Source organism: Giraffa tippelskirchi, chromosome 4, assembly GCF_054371585.1.
Source record: "Giraffa tippelskirchi isolate mGirTip1 chromosome 4, T2T-mGirTip1v1.2.pri, whole genome shotgun sequence".
Classification (NCBI taxonomy): Eukaryota; Metazoa; Chordata; class Mammalia; order Artiodactyla; family Giraffidae; genus Giraffa; species Giraffa tippelskirchi.
Window position 1 is genome coordinate 149,985,316 of NC_137278.1, and position 20,478 is coordinate 150,005,793.

The 20,478-nt window shown below is 38.2% G+C and overlaps 1 long non-coding RNA gene across 2 annotated transcripts in view; it reads right to left on the reverse strand.

Annotated features, from left to right (window-relative positions):
* Positions 1 to 20,478, reverse strand: part of LOC145545141 (uncharacterized) — a 523,562-nt gene that overhangs the window by 276,462 nt on the left and 226,622 nt on the right. The window contains exon 6 of one of the 2 annotated variants that reach the window (XR_014081898.1): positions 2,709 to 2,792. The exons of the other annotated variant lie outside the window; for it this stretch is intronic. This is a non-coding gene — a long non-coding RNA (uncharacterized LOC145545141). The remainder of the gene's footprint in view (positions 1 to 2,708; positions 2,793 to 20,478) is intronic. 2 annotated transcript variants of the gene reach the window in all.

A 20,478-nucleotide genomic window follows, 5' to 3' on the forward strand; every position in this document is an offset into this window, starting at 1 on the left:
ATCAAATTGCCAACATCTGATGGATCATTGAAAAAGCAAGAGAATTCCAGAAAAACATCTATTTCTGCTTTATTGACTATGCCAAAGCCTTTGACTGTGTGGATCACAACAAACTGGGGAAAATTCTGAAAGAGATGGGAATACCAGACCACCTGACCTGTCTCTTGAGAAATCTGCATGCAGGTCAGGAAGCAACAGTTAGAACTGGACATGGAACAACAGACTGGTTCCAAATAGGAAAAGGAGTACGTCAAGGCTGTATATTGTCACCCTGCTTATTTAACTTATATGCAGAGTACATCATGAGAAACGCTGGGCTGGAAGAAACACAAGCTGGAATCAAGATTGCCAGGAGAAATATCAATAACCTCAGATATGCGGATGACACCACCCTTATGGCAGAAAGTGAAGAAGAACTAAAGAGCCTCTTGATGAAAGTGAAAGAGGAAATGAAAAAGTTGGCTTAAAGCTCAACATTCAGAAAACAAAGATCATGGCATCCAGTCTCATCACTTCATGGCAAATAGATGGAGAAACAGTAGAAACAGTGGCTGAGTTTATTTTTTTGGGCTCCAAAATCACTGCAGATGGTGACTGCAGCCATGAAATGAATAGACGCTTACCCCTTGGAAGAAAAGTTATGACCAACCTAGACAGCATATTAAAAAGCAGAAACATTATCTTGTCAACAAAGGTCCGTCTAGTCAAAGCTATGGTTTTTCCAGTAGTCATGTATGGATGTGAGAGTTGGACTACAAAAGAGAGCTGAGCACTAAGAATTAATGCTTTTGAACTGTGTTGCTGGAGAAGACTCTTGACAGTCCCTTGGACTGCAAGGAGATCCAACCAGTCCGTCCTAAAGGAGATCAGTCCTGAGTGTTCATTGGAAGGACTGATGTTGAAGCTGAAACTCCAGTACTTTGGCCACCTGATGTGCAGAGCTGATTCATTTGAAAAGATCCTGATGCTGGGAAAGTTTGAAGGTGAGAGGAGAAGGGGACGACAGAGGATGAGATGGTTGGACGGCATCAGTGACTCAATGTCATGAGTCTGAGCAAGCTCCAGGAGTTGGTGTTGGACAGGGAGGCCTGGTGTGCTGCAGTCCATGGGCTGCAAAGAGTCGGACGTGACTGAACTGAACTGATTATTATTACCCTATAGGACCATAAAATGAAATGATCAGCATTTTCTATAGGGCAGAAATCAGCTGCATTTCTATCAGACCAAGCTCATTTGCATTGCTATGAGGAAGAATTATTTGCATTACTATCAGTTACCCTCTCACAGTTGTTAAAATAGGCTAGTTAACAGGAAGTTAATTCCTTTCTATTGCTTAGTTTTCTTATTTTAGTATAAAAAGACCTTTTCCAGGAAAAAAAAATTGAATGCTCATATTATAAAACTTGATTTAAAAAACCGAGGGAGCATTGAGAGAAAATTTAACGCAATATAAAAAGCAAATGACAAGCTACACCACACATTATTCTGAGATTCACATATAATGATGTACTTTTAATCCTTTAAAATACAAAGTAAAAATTGGCAAGAAGTCATATATGTTGCTGTTGTTCAGTCGGTAAGTCATATTACTTATCTTCATGGCTTAAGCTCAGAAGGTTAGCCAACTCATTTTTCATAAATCCAAAAATTACCCCAAATAATATTCTGTAGGTCCTCAATTAGAAGACAAACATAGGCTTGAAGAAATTAAACTTTAGCTTCTCCTGATGTTTAAGAAAACTTTCTCAGAAGGACCAAAACTTACAAAAGAATAGAAGAGCCACCTTTTCTAGCAGCACTAAGCTAATGTACAATCTTAGTCTTAAGCCTAAATTAAGCTGATGTACAGTAGTATGTTAGTTTCAGGTGTACAACATGGTGATTTGACATTTAAATATATAACAAAACAATCACCATAATAAGTCTAATAACCAACAGCCATCATATAAAATTATTAAAGTACTATTGACTATATTCCTTATGCTGTATATCAGAATACCTATTATTAATAAAATACTGCACTTGTTTCCCTTTAGTTTAATTTCTAATTGAATCTCACATAGGAGCAATGGCTACCAAAGCAGGAAGTTGTGCAAAATTTTTCTAAAATTGTCAATTATACTGAAAACAAAACAGAACTCCAAAGCTCAGGGAAGTTATTGGGATTCATGACAGATCTTCAAGCAAAATAAAAATATTCTATCTTTGGAAAATACACAAATAATGAAAGAATTTCTTTGTTTTAAACATTTCTCTTTTCAACTTCTCACAACAATCCTCAAGAGGGGAAAAAAAGGCACAAACCCATGGATAAATTTGTTAACAAAAAATGTTATCTCCTCGGTGTACATCATTTCAATAACAATTGATAGAAATTTTAAAATCTGTATTATGTTACAGCACACAATTTTGCTTGCCAGACGACCAGTTATTTTAGGTATTTCTTAACTACAAAGAATCAATTAAATAAGTAAAAACTTTTATTTAATGTCAATAGGCTGAATGATTTGCTATCCAAATTTCTTCTGGTATCTGTTCTCTAGTAATGCAATACTTCCATTTAGAGTGGTGGCAAGTTGGGAGACAGGGTGTTCATTCCTTTGCTCAAGGTTTGTGTGAGAGAGATTGTAGCTGGGACCTGATTCCATTCAACAAGATGTTTGCCTCTTAGGAATAGAATGTAGAACCCTCCCAGAGATGAAGCTCACCTGGAACACATGCTGGGAGACTCGGACTTTGATCTGACCCATTGTTTCCTAGGAGAAACGATGCTCCTGCTTCCCTGCCATTTCCTGCAGATGAGAAGCAGAAAAGGTTTGGTGGACAGATAAAGCTGGATTAGAGACACAGTCCAGTCATTTAACTGGTTGTTTGATCTTGGGCAAGTCCTTTAACAACTGAGCCTCAGTTTTCTCATCTGTATAAAATGGGGCTAATGCTGCTGCTGCTGCTAAGTCGCTTCAGTCATGTCCAACTCTGTGCGACCCCCTAGACGGCAGCCTACAAGGCTCCTCTGTCCCTGGGATTCTCCAGGCAAGAACACTGGAGTGGGTTGCCATTTCCTTCTCCAGGGGCTAATGATAATTACCTAAATATTCATGCATGAGGAAAGCATGAAAAATGAGATATGTTTTTAAAGCACAGCAGACCATAGCATATTAGGTATAGGAACTCAAAAAGTACATTTCCTTTGTGAAAATATTTAGCAAAGGGGCTTGTTTCTGCTGTGAAAATCAACATGGCAAACTTTGCTCAATGGGATCCTATGCCCCATTTCAAATTTATTCTCACTTTCATTTTACTTAACTTTGGATCTTTCTCCCAACACAGTTGATGCTCTTATAGTAAAGTGAATCAGAGTGTAAATAGAACATGAATTACCTCTAATTCTGTATTTCAATCTCTTCAAATACAAGAATTTTATCACATAGCCTGGTGATTTTGCACCTTTAGGGGAACTTAACCAACGGCTGGAGGTAACTTTGGTTGTCACAACAGAGGAAATTCCTCTGGCATCTAGTGCAGTGCAATGTAGTGAATGGGCACTCAGTCATATCCGACTTTTTGTGACCCCCATGGTCTGTAGCTCACCAGGCTTCTCTGTCCATGGAATTTCCCAGGCAAGAATGCTGGATTGGGTTGCCACTTCCTACTCCAGTCTGACATCTAGGCAACAAGCCAAACATTCCACAATGCAAAAGACTGCTCCCCAAACAAAGAATTGTTTGGCCCAAAATATTAAATAGCACCACATTTGAGAAAATATGCATTTTCATTTATTCATTCAACAAATAATTATTAAACAACTATGGTATGCCAGGCATTGTGCTGGATGCCAAGATAAACTAATAAGGGACAAACAGTTCCATAATTTAGAGTCTTAGAAAAGACAGTCAATTGAATAAGCAATTAAACATAGGATATGACAATATGCTTTGATAGGTGACAATAAAAAAGTCTCCACACTTCTAGAAAAACTATCATCTTACATCCATGGTAAAAGATAACCACAGAAGTGGTTATTTTAAACCTCTCTAATTAATAAATGACAATCATATAATCATGGAAACAAGTAAAACCAGAACAAATTTTTAAACCTAACTGATTAGTGACAACTTACTTCAGTGAACATGCCCCTAAAAGCCAACCAGTCACTGACAGCTCATGTTTTGAACGTCAGCAACCAGGAGAACTAACACTAGGGAACTCACTTCTGCAGTTGACATCAACACACTACTTCCTCTGTAGCCAACCAAAACACAAAACATGCTTCTAAATCCTAGGTCAACCCAGTGCTGCTTCTGTCACCAACTCAAAATGTGCTTCTGAATCCAGTTCAAACATAACACCCAAAGCTGGAAAAATATTGCAATTCATGCCAAATCTTCAAGAAAAAGCAAAACATTATGCTATTGAAAATGCACAAATAACTGCAAATCTTTTTCATATTAATTATTTCTCTTCTGAGCTTCCAGAAACACTTCTCACTGGGGAAAGAAACCATGAAATCAAGAATATGATGGCTGACAATGTTTTCTTCTATGTTCAATCTCTTTTTCACCTTTGATACACATGAAATATTCCCCACTACCCCAGCCTTTTCCTGGAAACCCCATTCTGATATAAAATACTGCCCTGTGCAAGGGACCACATCTGAGGCTGGTTGAAAACTCCAGTTCTTGAAAGATTAGTCATCAACACATTGTATAAAAAACAAATGGGGAAAAGAGAGTCTGGCTTGGTGGAGTCTGAGTTGAGAGAGAGTTAAATGCTATCTTCATAGATGGCACAAATGAAAAATCAGGGAAAGCCTCAGCTCTGACAGAAAAACATAGATTCAGAATCAATTTCACTTGGCAATATATCTCATCAAATAATAAGGGGTTGGGGGAAGTAAAGGAATGGCCATCATGTGCATATGGGCCATCGGTTGTTACTACTCACTATGAGGCCAAATACAGAAGGGAGAGAATATTTGGGACAGACAGATGAGATTAGTCTCAGAAATGTGGAATTTGAGGTTCTGTAGAACAAAATGGAGATGTAAAGTAAAAAGGTAAATAGTTAAGTATGATTTCAAGAAAATATCCCAGGTTAAAAATACAGGTTTGGAAGTTTTCACATATAGATTCTCACTGAAGCCCTAAGAGTAAATAAGGTGGCCAGGAGACCGTAAAGATAGTCCTCTACATTCGTGGTTAAAAACCTGTGATGAACACCATGACAGAGCAGACCAGAATGTAAAAGGTGCTGGATTTAAAATGACGACAGAAAACATGGCTGGACAGGACCAGAGCACTTTTCTTTTAATTATACCTGACAAAGGACTCTGCCAATCCCCAACCAAAGGATTGAAGTTAGTATAAAAACAAATACTAAATACTATTTTTAGGCAGCTTGTATATCTAATTTAAACCGAATCCATACATACTTAGTTTGTGTATAAACTATGGCCTACCTCATTTCAAACTGGGCATTTCTTGTTGAGCAATAATTCTCTTGAGCATATTTACAAAATTTCATTCTATATTTCTTCTCAGGAAAAAACCCAAAACAGAAACTGAAAACTACTGAACCACTAAATAATTTCATAGGCTATCCAAGGATATTCTTTCAGCCTATTTAGAGTCTTATTTAAGGCACAGCCACTTGAGTGATGTTTCTGCATCTTCTGTAAAAACTTTAGGACATAATCTGTTCTGTAATCCATACTTCTTATGCAATGACAATTGTGACTAATTCATACTTATGCTTTTATCCAGGAAACAATGTATCTCTGCACCTTAAGAAATGTTAAGTCTATGGATATTTACAAAACATGATGGAAATTATAATGGCTACATTTTATTAACCATTTACTAAAGGATAACATGCATATCATGAAGAGAGACACAGGTAAAGAACCTAGGGTTAAAGAGTTAAATACTTTGTTAAAGTCATAGAACTTGGAAATGGTGATGCCATCTATAAATAACTACTTATGTTCTGGAGTTTAAGAGTTAATGCATATAGAACTAAAATGTAGAATAAATCCTACAATAGAGGTGTTTAGTAAAAGTCAGCTATGAATATGATGCTAAAGCTGAAGCTCCAATACTTTGGCAACCTGACGTGAAGAGCCAACTCACTGTAAAAGACTCTGATGCTGGGAAAGATTGAAGGCAATAGAAGAGGGCAGCAGAGGACGAGATGGTTGGATAGCACCACCAACTCAACAGACATGAACTTGGGCAAGCTCCAGGAAATAGTGAGGGACAGTGAGGCCTGGCATGCTGCAGTCCATGGGGGTTTTGAAGAGCTGGACACGACTTAGTGACTGAACAACAACCACAACATGAATATATATTATTATTGTTGCTATTTTATTAGGCTTCTTGTCTTTTTCCAATTAATCCCAATATGATTGCTGAAAGCTCCTAACTAAAATAATGACAATAAGCAGAAACTAACTAAATTAGCACAACACTGTAATGCAATTATACTCCAATAAAATTAAAAAATAAAATAACAACGATGGTAACAATGATAGCAATAATAATAATAGTAGCCATGATCTATTAAGGATTCAGTATACTCTAGTCATTCTACTAGGTACTTTGCATAAGATACCTGACTCTTCCCAGGAACCATGTGTACTTGCTGTCATCATTTCTCTCCTTCATTCACTCCTCAGGAGACTCCACAGTGAGTTCCCCCCTCAATAGTTCATCAAGCTGGCTTTCACATAGGTCAACAGTGATCTGCCCAACACTAAACCCAAAGGATAGTTATAGTCCTATTCATGAGCTTTCTGTAGCATAAAACACTTGACAACTCCTTCCTTGAAATATGCCTTGTTCTTGAATTTTGTGACACCACATTCTTCCACATAAGGTCACTCTTTAATTTCCTTTACTGGGTCAGTGTATTGTTATGCATTTGTTTTGTGCATACAAAAAATGAAAATAGATCATTCCCCATCTGCATTACAAACTATCCTTCTTACACAGTCTGCTTTTTTAAAAGATCAGGAAAAATTACTTTAACACTGAAGCTAGAAAACATATTTCAAATGAAAATGTTACTATCCTTGGGTAAAAATAATAGAGGTTCAAAATACATGAAGCAAAAACTAATAGAACTGCAAAGATAAATAGATCCACAGTTATAGCAGGAGATTACAATACCTCTTTCTTAATAAGAACAAACAGACAGAAAATTAGTGAGGATATAGAAGATTTAAACAAAATTATCAGTCACCTTAACCTGATTAGCATTTATAGAACAGCACACCCAACAACAGATGTACATTCTTTCTAACTACACACAGAATATTTACCAATATTAATCCCACTCTGGTCTATAAAAATGATCAATTCAATACATTTAAAAGATTTAAAATCATACAAAGTATACTCCAGAACCAAAATAGAATTAAATTAGAAACTAATAACAGACTTCTGGAAAATCCTCAAGTATTTGGAAATTAAAGCAACATAGTTGTAAATAACACATGGGTTATTTTAAAGGACTCAGAGAATTATAAAGTAAATTTTGAACTATAGAAAGTATAACACAGTAATATTTGTGGGATACCATTAAAGAAATACATGGGGGTAAACTGAGAGCATAAATGCCTACATGAGAAAAGAAGAAAGGTCTCAAATTGATAACCTACTTTTCCAATTTGTGAAGAGCAAAGTAAAAATTTACTTCAGTTCAGTTCAGTTCAGTCACTCAGTCGTGTCTGACTCTTTGTGATCCCATGGGCTGCAGCACGCCAGGCCTCCGTGTCCATCACCAACTCCCAGAGTTTACTCAAACTCATGTCCATTGAGTCAGTGATGCCATCCAACTATCTCATCCTCCGTTGTCCCCTTCTCCTCCCACCTTCAATCTTTCCCAGCATCACGGTCTTTTCAAATGAGTCAGTTCTTCGCATCAGGTGGCCAGAGTAAGCAAATAAAAGAAGCAGTAAGTATCAGAGGAAAAATTAGAGAAACAAGAAATAAAAAAGAAGAAAAACAATAGAAAAATCAATGAAAACAAAGTTTGATTGTGGTAGGAAGAGTTCTAAAATGGCCCACCAAGACACACTCCTCAAGTCTATCCTGTCTGCATAATCCTCTCTCCTTGAGTGCAGGAAGCTGTGCTATGCTTAGTCGCTCAGTCGTGTTTGACTCTTTGTGACCCCATGGATGGTAGCCTGCCAGGCTCCTCTGTCTATGGAACTCTCCAGGCAAGAATACTGGAGTGGGTTACCATGCTCTCCTCCGGGGGATTTTCCCAACCCAGGGATCAAACCCAGGTCTCCTGCATTGAAGGTGGAGTCTTTACTGTCTGATCCACCAGGGAAGCCCATGAATACTGGAATGGGTAGCCTATCCCTTCTCCAGGGTATCTTCCCAGTCCAGGAATTGAACAGGGATCTCCAGCATTGCAGGTGGATTCTTTACCAGCTGAGCTACCAGGTAAGCCTGAGTGCAGGGAAGACAGGTGATTATGATAGAATCTATCTCCTGTAATTATGCTACACTATATGGCAAGAGATTTTGCAGGTTTAAATAAAGGTCCTTCATCAGTTGACTATGAATTAGTCAAAAAGGAAGATAAAAATCAGGCAATCCTTAAGGAATAAGAAGCAGTAGCAGGTGTTCTCATATTGGTTCAAGAAGTAAGACATCATGTTGGGAGAGGAGGAGGCCATAGGGCAAGGTTGTGAGAAAGCCCTGTAGGAGCTCAAAGCAGTCTCTACCTAACTGTTAGCAAGGAGATGGGTACCTCAGCCACAGTCACAAGGAAATGAATTCTGCCAACAAGGAGTGAGCTTGGAAGAGGATCTCAAGCCTCAGAAGAGCTCTAAGTCCCTGATTTCAGCCTCCTGAAACCTTGAGCAGATGAATCAGGTGTACCATGTCCAGACTCCTGACTCAAAGAAACTATAGAAGGAAATGGCAACCCACTCCATAATTCTTGCCTGGAGAATCCCAGGGACAAAGGAGCCTGGTGGGCTACAGTCCATGGGGTCACAAAGAGTCAGATACGACTGAGTGACTAACACACACACACACAGACCACTAAATTTGTGCTCATGTATAATGCAGCGACTAATACAATGATTCTTTGTGAAGATCAATAAAATTGATAAACCTCTAACCACAGGGATCAGGGAAAGAAAGAGAAAAATGAAAATTAAGAATATCAGGAACAAAAGAAAGGTGCAATCACTAAAATTTCCACAAATATTAACATGATAGTAAGGGAATAGGCCATGACAAAGAACGCTCAAACTACCGCACAATTGCCCTCATCTCACACACTAGTAAAGTAATGCTCAAAATTCTCCAAGCCAGGCTTCAGCAATACATGAACCGTGAACTTCCAGATGTTCAAGCTGGTTTTAGAAAAGGCAGAGGAACCAGAGAGCAAATTGCCAGTATCCGCTGGATCATTGAAAAAGCAAGAGAGTTCCAGAAAAACATCTATTTCTGCCTTATTGACTATGCCAAAGACTTTGACTGTGTGGATCACAATAAACTGTGGAAAATTCTGAAAGAGATGGGAATACCAGACCACCTGACCTGTCTCTTGAGAAACCTGTATGCAGGTCAGGAAGCAATAGTTAGAACTGGACATGGAACAACAGACTGGTTCCAAATAGGAAAAGGAGTATGTCAAGGCTGTATATTGTCACCCTGCTTATTTAACTTATATGCAGAATACATCATGAGAAACGCTGGGCTGGAAGAAACACAAGCTGGAATCAAGATTGCCGGGAGAAATATCGATAACCTCAGATATGCGGATGACACCACCCTTATGGCAGAAAGTGAAGAAGAACTTAAGAGCCTCTTGATGAAAGTGAAAGAGGAGAGTGAAAAAGTTGGCTTAAAGCTCAACATTCAGAAGACTAAGATCATGGTTTCTGGTCCCATCACTTCATGGGAAATAGATGGGGAAAGAGTGGAAACAGTGTCAGACTTTATTTTTTTGGGCTCCAAAATCACTGCTGATGGTGATTGCAGCCATGAAATTAAAAGACGCTTACTCCTTGGAAGGAAGGTTATGGCCAACCTAGATAGCATATTTAAAAGCAGAGACATTACTTTGCCAACAAAAGTACATCTAGTCAAGGCTATGGTTTTTCCAGTGGTCATGTATAGATGTGAGAGTTGGATGGTGAAGAAATCTGAGCGCCACAGAATTGATGCTTTTGAACTGTGGTGTTGGAGAAGATTCTTGAGAGTCCCTTGGACTGCAAGGAGATCCAATCAATCCATCCTAAAGGAGATCAATCCTGGGTGTTCATTGGAAGGACTGATGTTGAAGCTGAAACTCCAATACTTTGGCCACCTCATGCGAAGGGTTGACTCATTGGAAAAGACGCTATTGCTGGGTAGGATTGGGGGGGGGGGAGGAGAAGGGGACGACAGAGGATGAGATGGTTGGATGGCATCACCAACTCGATGGACATGGGTTTGGGTAGACTCCAGGAGTTGGTGATTGACAGAGAGGCCTGGCGTGCTGCAATTCATGGGGTTGCAAAGAGTCAGACACGATTGAGCGACTGAACTGAACTGAAGGGAATAGCTTATAAAACTAAGATCATGGGATCTGGTCCCATCACCTCATGGCAAATAGATGGGGCAACAGTGGAAACAGTGATAGATTTTATTTTCTTGGGCTCCAAAATCATTGTGGATGGTAACTGCAGCCATGAAATTAAAAGACATTTGCTCCTTGGAAGAAAAGTTATGACAAACCTAGGCAGCGTACAGTATACCAAAAAGCAGAGGCATCACTTTGCCGACAAAGGTCCACATAGTCAAAGCTATGGTTTTTCCAGTAGTCATGTAAAGATGTGAGAGTTGATCCATAAAGAAGTCTGAGCACCGAAGAATTGATACTTTCAAATTGTGGTGCTGGAGAAGACTCTTGAGAGTCCCTTCGACAGCAAGGAGATCAAACCAGTCAATCCTAAAGGAAATCAACTCTGAATATTCATTGGAAGGACTGATGCTGAAGCTGAAGCTCCAACATTTTGGTCACCTGATGCAAAGAGCCAACTCACTGGAAAAGACCCTGATGCTGGGAAAGACTGAAGGCAGAATGAGAAGGGTGTGGCAGAGCATGAGATGGTTAGACAGCAACACGGACTCAATGGACATGAATTTGAGCAAGCTCCTGGAGATAGCAGAGGATGGAGGAGCCTGGCATGCTACAGTCCATGCGGTCACAAAGAGTCAGACACAGTTTAGTGACTGAACAACACAAAAACAAGGGAATATTATGAACAATCTATGTCAATAAATCAACAACTTAAGACTAGATGGAAAAATTCCTTTAAAGACACAAACTATCAAAGCTTACCCAAGAAGAAATAGATAACAAATAGACCTACACTTAATAAAGATATTAAATTTCTTCAAATAAAACTCCACAATAGACTTAGAGAGTATTATGCTAAATGAAATGTCAGACAAAGACAAATATTGGGAGAACAAGATGGCAGAGGAGTAGATGGACGTGGAGTGCATCTCTCTCTGTGGATACATCAGGAACACACCTTCAGACACAGAAGTAAATGCAGAACACCAGCTAACAGCGGACAAGAGTATCTGACCAGCGGAAAAGACTATATAAACCCACGCAAAACTTGGTAGGATGATGAAACTAGGGTGAAAACAGGAGTGATAGTTGGACTGGACCTGCCCTTGGCAGGTGGGGGAACTGAAGCAGGGGTCTGATCCCCACATTGGGGCAACTGTTTGAGTCAGAGGAGAAACATTTAAGGCTGAGAGTGAAACAGCCTATCTGTGGCAGCCTAAATGGAATGAGAATCAGACAGTCTTTGCTGCAGCCATACATACCCCAGACAGGGACGCAGATCCCCTGGAAGGCACAGCTGCTGGGAGCTGGAATTTAGGGATTGTGGAGCAATCTCTGGGAAAGGCCTGCTGTTGACTATGGAGAGACATATGGAGGGGATGTGAGGGAGGAGACTGTGGTAGGAAATGCCTGTGGAGGAAAGCCGGGCAGCCGTGGAAGCAAGGTGATACTGCTGAGTCATGCGTAGGGGGTGGAGCCATCACCATAGCTCTACCTGCCCTACAGGCAAACACTTACAGCTGAACAATAGAGAGGCTGGCCCATCAAAGGCCTGACACACTGAACTACAGAGTAGGATCTCACCCAGGGTGCCCCTTTAAGTGACTGACATGCCGATCTACAGAGTAGTACCCCAGCCAGGGGGGACCTCTATGTGCTTGACATGCTGAACCACAGAGAAGGACCCCAGGAAAGGGAGCCCTCTAAGTGCCTGGATGGGTGGAGCTACGGAGAAAGACTGGCCAAAGAGGCCTTCTGATCACCAGCTACAAGAGGCTCGAAAAAAACTCTGAGAGGGTCATAACTCTTGCGGCAGAGGCAGTCCCTGTCCCTGCATACTTGGCGCCACCAGGGTCCCTACAAACCAAGCAGCTGTGCCACCTTCATACTCAACTCTCACTGGGGCAGAGCTGCCACAGGCCAAAATGGTCTTGTGCCTATGCACGCAGGGTCGCTTCGGTAGTGTCCAACTCCTTGAGACCCTGTAGACTGTGGCCTGCCAGGCTTCTCTGTCAGGGAGGGGGTTCTCCAGGCAAGAATAGTGGAGTGTATTGACCAATACTGGTTCCCATACCCTTCTAAAGCACTGTATTTCCTGCTGCCCTAGCTGCCAACTCCCTTGAGTACCTGGTGCTGCCAGAACCCCTGTGACCAAGAAGCTGCACAACCTTCATACCTGGCCCTCATAGGGGCAAACCCAAGTCCTCCAGGGCAGCCTCAGGAGCAAACCCCAGTGGACAACCCACATGCAGAGGTGGGAATAAAACCACAACTGAAACCCAGGGGCAGTGTGGCTAAAGAAGACCCAAAACCCTCCCATCAGCTGTACAAGCTGCAGATTAAATCCACACGGTCAACTAGGCAGACTCTGTGTCTGTGTAATATATAAAGGGTCATTGAGAGCTTCCACAAAAGAAAAAGCACTAGTTCTGATAGCTGTGGACTCTGGAGGCAAGAACACAGATGAGTAGGACCAGAATTGAATCTGAGCTGCCCCCACAGTAGGTCTAGAGATCAGCACAGTGTTAGAGGGCATCCTAGGGAGGGGAGGTGGACTGTGACTCCCAGTGAGGGAAAGGGCTCTGACAGCACTGACTCAAGAAAACATTTATTATTCTTACATTTTGATTTCTTCTGTAGGTTCTTTTGGAATTTTTTCTCTCTCTCTCTCTTTTTTTCCCTTTTCCCCCCTCTGTTGTGGTTGTTGATTTTATCGGCACTATGAAATCTAATTGAGCTTCTTCTTTTTCTTTTTTTTCTCAGTCACATTTTTTATTGTTGTTATAAACCTCTGCCTCTACGTTGGGCTTTTGCAGTTCTGGGGAGTTTTCCTTTTTTTTCTCTCTCTTTCTCTGTTTTTTAATTTTAAGTTTTAGTTTTTTAAACCTATTATTATTTTTTCTACATTTATTTCTTTGTTTGCTTTTCCTACTGTTCTTTTCCCTTTGATCTTTAATATATACAAATCTTCTTTATCTATCTCTATTTAACTTTGCATATCTATTCATTCTTTCCTTTCCTCTCACATATTTGTTAGTTTTATTTTCATTGCTTCATTCCTCAGTTGGCACTTTACTTTAGTTTAGTTTTCCAGTTTGTGCTTTAGTTAGTTTTGTTCTGGTAGACATAATTTTTGGTTCCCTTTCTTTGTGGGGTCAATCTGTTGTACTTTATTTTTGTTGGACTATTTGATTTTGCTTATGGGTGTATACGTATATGTGTATATTCAGTCACACTTTTTATTGTCATTAAAAACCTCTGCCTCTACGTTGGGCTTTTGCAGTTCTGTGGAGTTTTCCTTTTTTCCTTTCTTCCATTTTTTTTCCTCTTTTTTATAATTTTAATTTTTGAAACCTATTATATTTTTTCTACATTTATTCCATTGTTTGCCTTTCCTACTGTTCTTTTCCCCTTGCAGTTAATCTTTAATGTATATAAATCTTCTTCATCTACCTCTATTTAACTTTGCATATCTATTCTTTCTTTTCTTTCTTTCCTTTCCTCTCAATATATCAGTTAGTTTTATTTCATTGCTTTATTCCCCAGTTGGCACCTTGCTTTAGTTTTGCTTTCCAGTTTGTGTTTAAGTTAGTTATGTTCTGGTAGATATAATTTTTGGTTTCCTTTGTTTTCCAGGTCAATCTACTGTACTTTATTTTGCTGGACTGTTTTGACTTAGATCATGGGTGTATATGTATATGTGTATTTTCCATTATTTTAATGATTATTTGCCTGATTTTGTAACTGCCATTTGTCTGGAGATCATCTTTGGTTTCTTGTTTTTGGATATTTGTTTTAATCTCACTTAATGCCATAACAAACCACTTATGGAATCTTTGTTCCTGATCAGAGCTCAAGCTCTGAACATTTGCAGTGGGAGCAATGACTCCAAGACCCTAGACTACCAGAGAACTAACCCTAGAGGGTATCAAATAGTGAGCACTCACATAAAGGAAACCACTGGAATACAAGACTTGGCGTCACCCAACCACCAGTAGCACCCTATTCAGCACACTTTATCTAAACAACAAACAAAACAAAAATAGAAACCCAATCATCAGCAGACAGGATTACCACCTCACTCAGCCTTGCTCATCAGAGGAAAAACAAACAAGCAAACAAACAAAAACACAGCACAAACCTCACCCTATATGAAGCTTACACAAACCACTGGACCCACCTTAGGAGGGCAGAAACCATAAGGAAGTAAGAATTCATCCCTGAAGCCTGGGAAAAGGAAAACTCAAACATAGTAAGTTAAAAAAATAATAATAAAAAAGGGCAGAGAAATAGTACACAAACGAAGGAATAAACTAGAAACACAGAAGTTCAAATAAACGAAGAGGAAATAGGCAAATTACCTGAAAAAGAATTCAGAATAATGATAGTAAAGATGATCAAAAACCTTGAAAACAAAATGGAGAAAATGTAAGAATCAATTAACAAAGACCTAGAAGAATTAAAGAATAAGTATGCAAAGACAAACAACACAATTACTGAAGTTAAAAATACTCTAGAAGGAATCAATAGCAGAATAGCTGAAGCAGAAGAATGAATCAGTGAGCTGGAAGATAAAATGGTGGAAATAAGTTCTGAGGAGCAGAATAAAGTAAAAAGAATGAAAAGAATTGAGGATAGACTCAGAGACCTCTGGGACAATATCAAATGCACCAACATTCGAATTATAGGGGTCCCAGAAGAAGAGAAAAAGAAAGGGTATGAGAAAAATTTTAAACAGATTATAGTTGAAAATTTCCCCAATATGGAAAAGGAAATAGTCAATCAAGTCTAAGAGGCATAAAAAGTCCCACACAGGATAAATCCAAGGAGAATCTCATTGATATCTTCAGGACATTCCATCCAAATGCAGAAGAATACACCTTCTTCTCAAGTGCACGTGGAACATTCTCCAGGATAGACCACATCTTGGGTCACATATCCAACCTCAGTAAATTTAAGAAAATTGAAATCATATCAAGCATCTTCTCCAACCACATGCTATGAGACTAGATATCAATTACAAGAAAAAAAGTTGTAAGAAACACAAACCCATGGAGATTAAGCAACACAATACTAAATAAGCAATAGGTTACTGAAGAAATCAAAAGGGAAATCAAAAAATTTCCAAAAAAATGACAATGAAAACACAACAACTCTAAACCTATGGGATGTAGCAAAAGCAGTCCTAAGAGTGAAGTTTATAGCAATACAATCCTACTTCAAGAAACATGAAAAACATTGAATAGACAACCTAACTTTACACCTAAAACAACTGGAAAAAGAAGTACAAAACCCCCCAAAAATTAGAAGGAAAGAAATCATAAATATCCCAGTAGAAATAACTGAAAAAAAGAGAAAGAAACAACAGTAAAGATTAATAAAACTAAAAGCTGGTTCTTTGAGAAGATAAACAAAATTGACAAGTTTTTAGCCAGACTCATCAAGATAAAAACAGAGAAGAATCAATCCAACAAAATTAGAAATGAAAAAGGAGAGGTTACAACAGACAATGCAGAAATACAAAGGATTACAAAAGACTATTATGAACAACTATACGGCAATAAAATGGATAACCTGGAAGAAATGGACAGATTCTTAGAAAAGTTCAATCTTCCACGACTGAACCAGGAAGAAATAGAAATTATGAACAACCCAATTACAAGCACTGAAATTGAAACTGTGGTCAAAAATTTCCCCAAAAACAAAAGCCCAGGACCAGATGGCTTCACAGGAGAATTCTATCAAACATTTAGAGAAGAGCTAATGCCTATCCTTCTAAACCTCTTTCAAAACACTGCAGAGGAAGGAATATTTCCAAACTCATTCTACAAGGACACCATCACCCTGATACCAAAACCAGACAAAGACAACACAAAAATAGAAAACTACAAGCCAATATCACTGATGAACATAGATGCAAAAATCCTCAACAAAATTTTAGCAAACAGAATTCAGCAGCACATCAAAAAGCTCATATACTATGATCAAGTTGGGTTTATTCCAGGAATGCAAGGATTCTTCAATATACACAAATCAATCAATGTGATATACCATATTAACAAATTGAAAGATAAAAACCATATGATCATCTCAATAGATGCAGAAGAGCCTTTGACAAAATTTAGCACCCATTTATGATTAAAACTCTTCAAAAAATGGATATAGAAGGAACCTACCTCAACATAGGAAAGGCCATATATGATAAGCCTACAGCAAACATTATTCTCAATGGTGAAAAACTGAAAGCATTCCCCCTAAGATCAGGAACAAGACAAGGGTGTCCACTTTCATCACTATTATTCAACATAGTTCTGGAAGTTCTAGCTACAGCAATCAGAGAAGAAAAAGAAATAAAAAGAATCCAGATTGGAAAAGAAGAAGTAAAGCTGTCACCGTTTGCAGATGACATGATACTGTACATAGAAAACCCTAAAGATAGTATCAGAAAATTACTAGAGCTAATCAGTGAATTTAGCAAAGTTGCAGGATACAAAATCAATACACAGAAATCACTTGCATTTCTATATACTAACAATGAAAAATCAGAAAGAGAAATTAAGGAATCAATCCCATTCACCATTGCAACAAAAAGAATTAAATATCTAAGAATAAACTTACCTAAGGAGACAAAAACAACAACAACAACAACACTGTACACAGAAAATTATAAGACACTGATGAAAGAAATCAAAGATGACATAAACATATAGAGAGATATTCCATGTTCCTGGTTAGGAAGCATCAATATTGTGAAAATGACTAAACTACCAAATGTAATCTACAGATTCAATGTGATCCCTATCAAATTTCCAATGGCATTTTTCACAGAACTAGATCAAAAAATTTCACAATTCATATGGAAACGCAAAAGACCCCAAAACACAAAAGCCAAAGCAGTCTTGAGAAAGAAGAATAGAGCTGGAGGAATCAACCTTCCTGACTTCAGATTATACTACAAAGCTACAGTCATCAAGACAGTATGGTACTGGCACAAAAACAGAAATGTAGACCAATGGAACAAGATAGAAAGCCCAGAAATTAACTGATGCACCTATGTACCTTATTTTTGACAAAGGGGGCAAGAATATAGAATGGGGCAAAGACAGCCTCTTCAATAAATGGTGCTAGGAAAACTGGACAGCTACATGTAAAAGAATAAAATTAGAACACTTCCTAACACCATACACAAAGATAAACTCAAAATGGATTAAAGACCTAAATGTAAGCCCAGAAACTATAAAACTCTTAGAGGAAAACATAGACAGAACACTTGATGACATAAACCAAAGCACGATCCCCTATGACTCACCTCCTAGAGTAATGGAAATAAAAACAAAAGTAAACAAGTGGGACCTGATTAAACTTAAAAGCTTTTGCACAGCAAGGAAACTATAAGCAAGGTTAAAAGACAACCCTCAGAATGGGAGAAAATAATAGTAAGTGAAACAACAGACAAAGGATTAATTTCCAAAATATACAAGCAGGTTATACAACTCATTGTCAGAAAAACAAACAACCCAATCAAAAAGTGGGGAAAAGACTCAAACAGACATTTCTCCAAAGAAGACATATAGATGGCTAACAAACACATGAAAAGATGCTCAACATTGCTCATTATTAGAGAAAAGCAAATCAAAACCATAATGAGATATCACCTCACACCAGTCAGAAAGGCCATCATTAAAAAGTCTACAAACAATAAATGCTGGAGAGGGTGTGGAGAAAAGGGAATGTCTTGCACTGTTGGTAGGAATGTAAATTGATATAGCCATTATGAAAGATGGTATGGAGATTCCTTAAAAGACTAGGAATAAAACCACTATATGACCCAGTAATCCCACTCCTAGGCATATATCCTGAGGAAACCAAAATTGAAAAAGACACATGTATCCCATTTTTCATGGCATCATTAATTACAATAGCTACAATACCAAAGCAATCTAGATGTCCATTGACAGATGAATGGATAAAGAAGTTGTGGTACATATACACAATGGAATATTACTCAACCATTAAAAGGAATGCATTTGAGTCAGTTCTGATGAGGTGGATGAACCTAGAAACTATTATACAGAGTGAAGTGAGTCAGAAGGAAAAAGATAAATATCGTATTCTAATGCACATATACGGAATCTAGAAAAATGGTACTGAAGAATTTATTTACAGGGCAGCAATGGAGAAACAGATATAGAGAATAGACTTATGGACATGGGGAGTGGGGAGGAGAGGGTGAGATGTATGCAAAGAGTAACATGGAAACTTACATTACCACATGTTAAATAGAGAGCCAACGGGAATTTGCTGTATGGCTCAGGAAACTCAAACAGGGGCTCTGTATCAATCTAGAGGGGTAGGATGGGGAGGGAGATGGGAGGGAGGTTCAAAGGGGAGGGGATATATGTATACCTATGGCTGATTCATGTTGAGGTTTGACAGAAAGCAACAAAATCCTGTAAAGCAATTATCCTTCAATAAAAAAAATAAATTGAAAAAAAAGACAAATGTTGTATAATTTTACTTACACATGGGATCTAGAAAAGCATACACACACACAAAAGAACAATATAACAAAACAGAAGTAGACTCAGAGATAAAGAGAATAATAGTTGTCAGAAGGGAGTTAATTTGGAGGATGGACAAAATAGGGCAAGGGAGTTAAGAGGTATAAACTCCCAGTAATGAAATACAGAAGTCACAGAGATGTATATCATAGGAACTATAGTCAATAATTCTGTAATAACTTTGTATAGTAACAGAGAATAACTAGACTCATAGTGGTGATTATTTGACAATGTACAAAAATATTGAATCACTGTGTTATACATCTGAAAGTAATATAATATTGTTAGTCCTAATATACTTCAACAAAAAAGTTCACCATAGACATGGATGCACAATTTCTAAAAATATCAGCAAATCTAATCCAATAATACATTAAAAACTCCAGGCCCAGATGGCTTCTCTTATGAATTCTACCAAATATTTAGGGGAGAAATAATGTAAACTTTATATTATTTAAAAAAATTGACAAGAAAGGAGCATTTCCTAATTCAATCTATGAACACAGTAATACCTTAATATCAAATCCAGAATATTGTTAGCCCAAATACACTTCAATAAAAAAAAGAAAGCTTGCTGTAGACCAATATCTCTTAAGGACATAGATGCACAATTTCTTTAAATATAGCAAATGGAATCCAATAATATTATAAAAAGAAAATATATCACAACCTCAGGATTTTATCCATGGGATAGCAATGCCCATTTAAAATTTAAAAGATAATCAATATAACTCCCCATATTAACAGAAAAGAAAAAAAATGATTGTTTTACTAGATGCAAAAAAACCATTTGACAAAATCCAATACTTATTTGTGATTTGGAAAAAAAAATGTCCAGCTCAGTGTGTGTGCATGTGTGTGCACATAATCTCTTGTGGGTTTTGGTACCCAAATATTTCTTAATTTATAAAAGAATGTAGAATTTTTCCTGTTTTTTTCTACTTTAAAACTTTATTCTACTCTAAACAGCATTGGATGGTGGTAAGTGGTGGTTTAGTTGCTAAGTTATGTCTGACTCTTGAGACCCAATGGACTGTAGCCCTCCAGACCTCTCTGTCCAAGGGATTTTCCAAATAAGAATACTGGAGGGGGGTTGTCATTTCCTCCTCCAGCAGATCTTCCTGACCCAGGGATGGAATCTACGTCTCCTACATTGCAGGCAGACTCCTGCATTACAGGCAGATTCTTTACCGCTGAGCCACCAGGGAAGCCCAAACAGCATTGGATAAATGTCTTTAAATATTAATGTACAATCCCTTTGTGAAATCTCTGAGCCTTCTGCTATAAAGGGAGTGGCTCTTTAATAACTCTGTTTATTCTACCATAATTG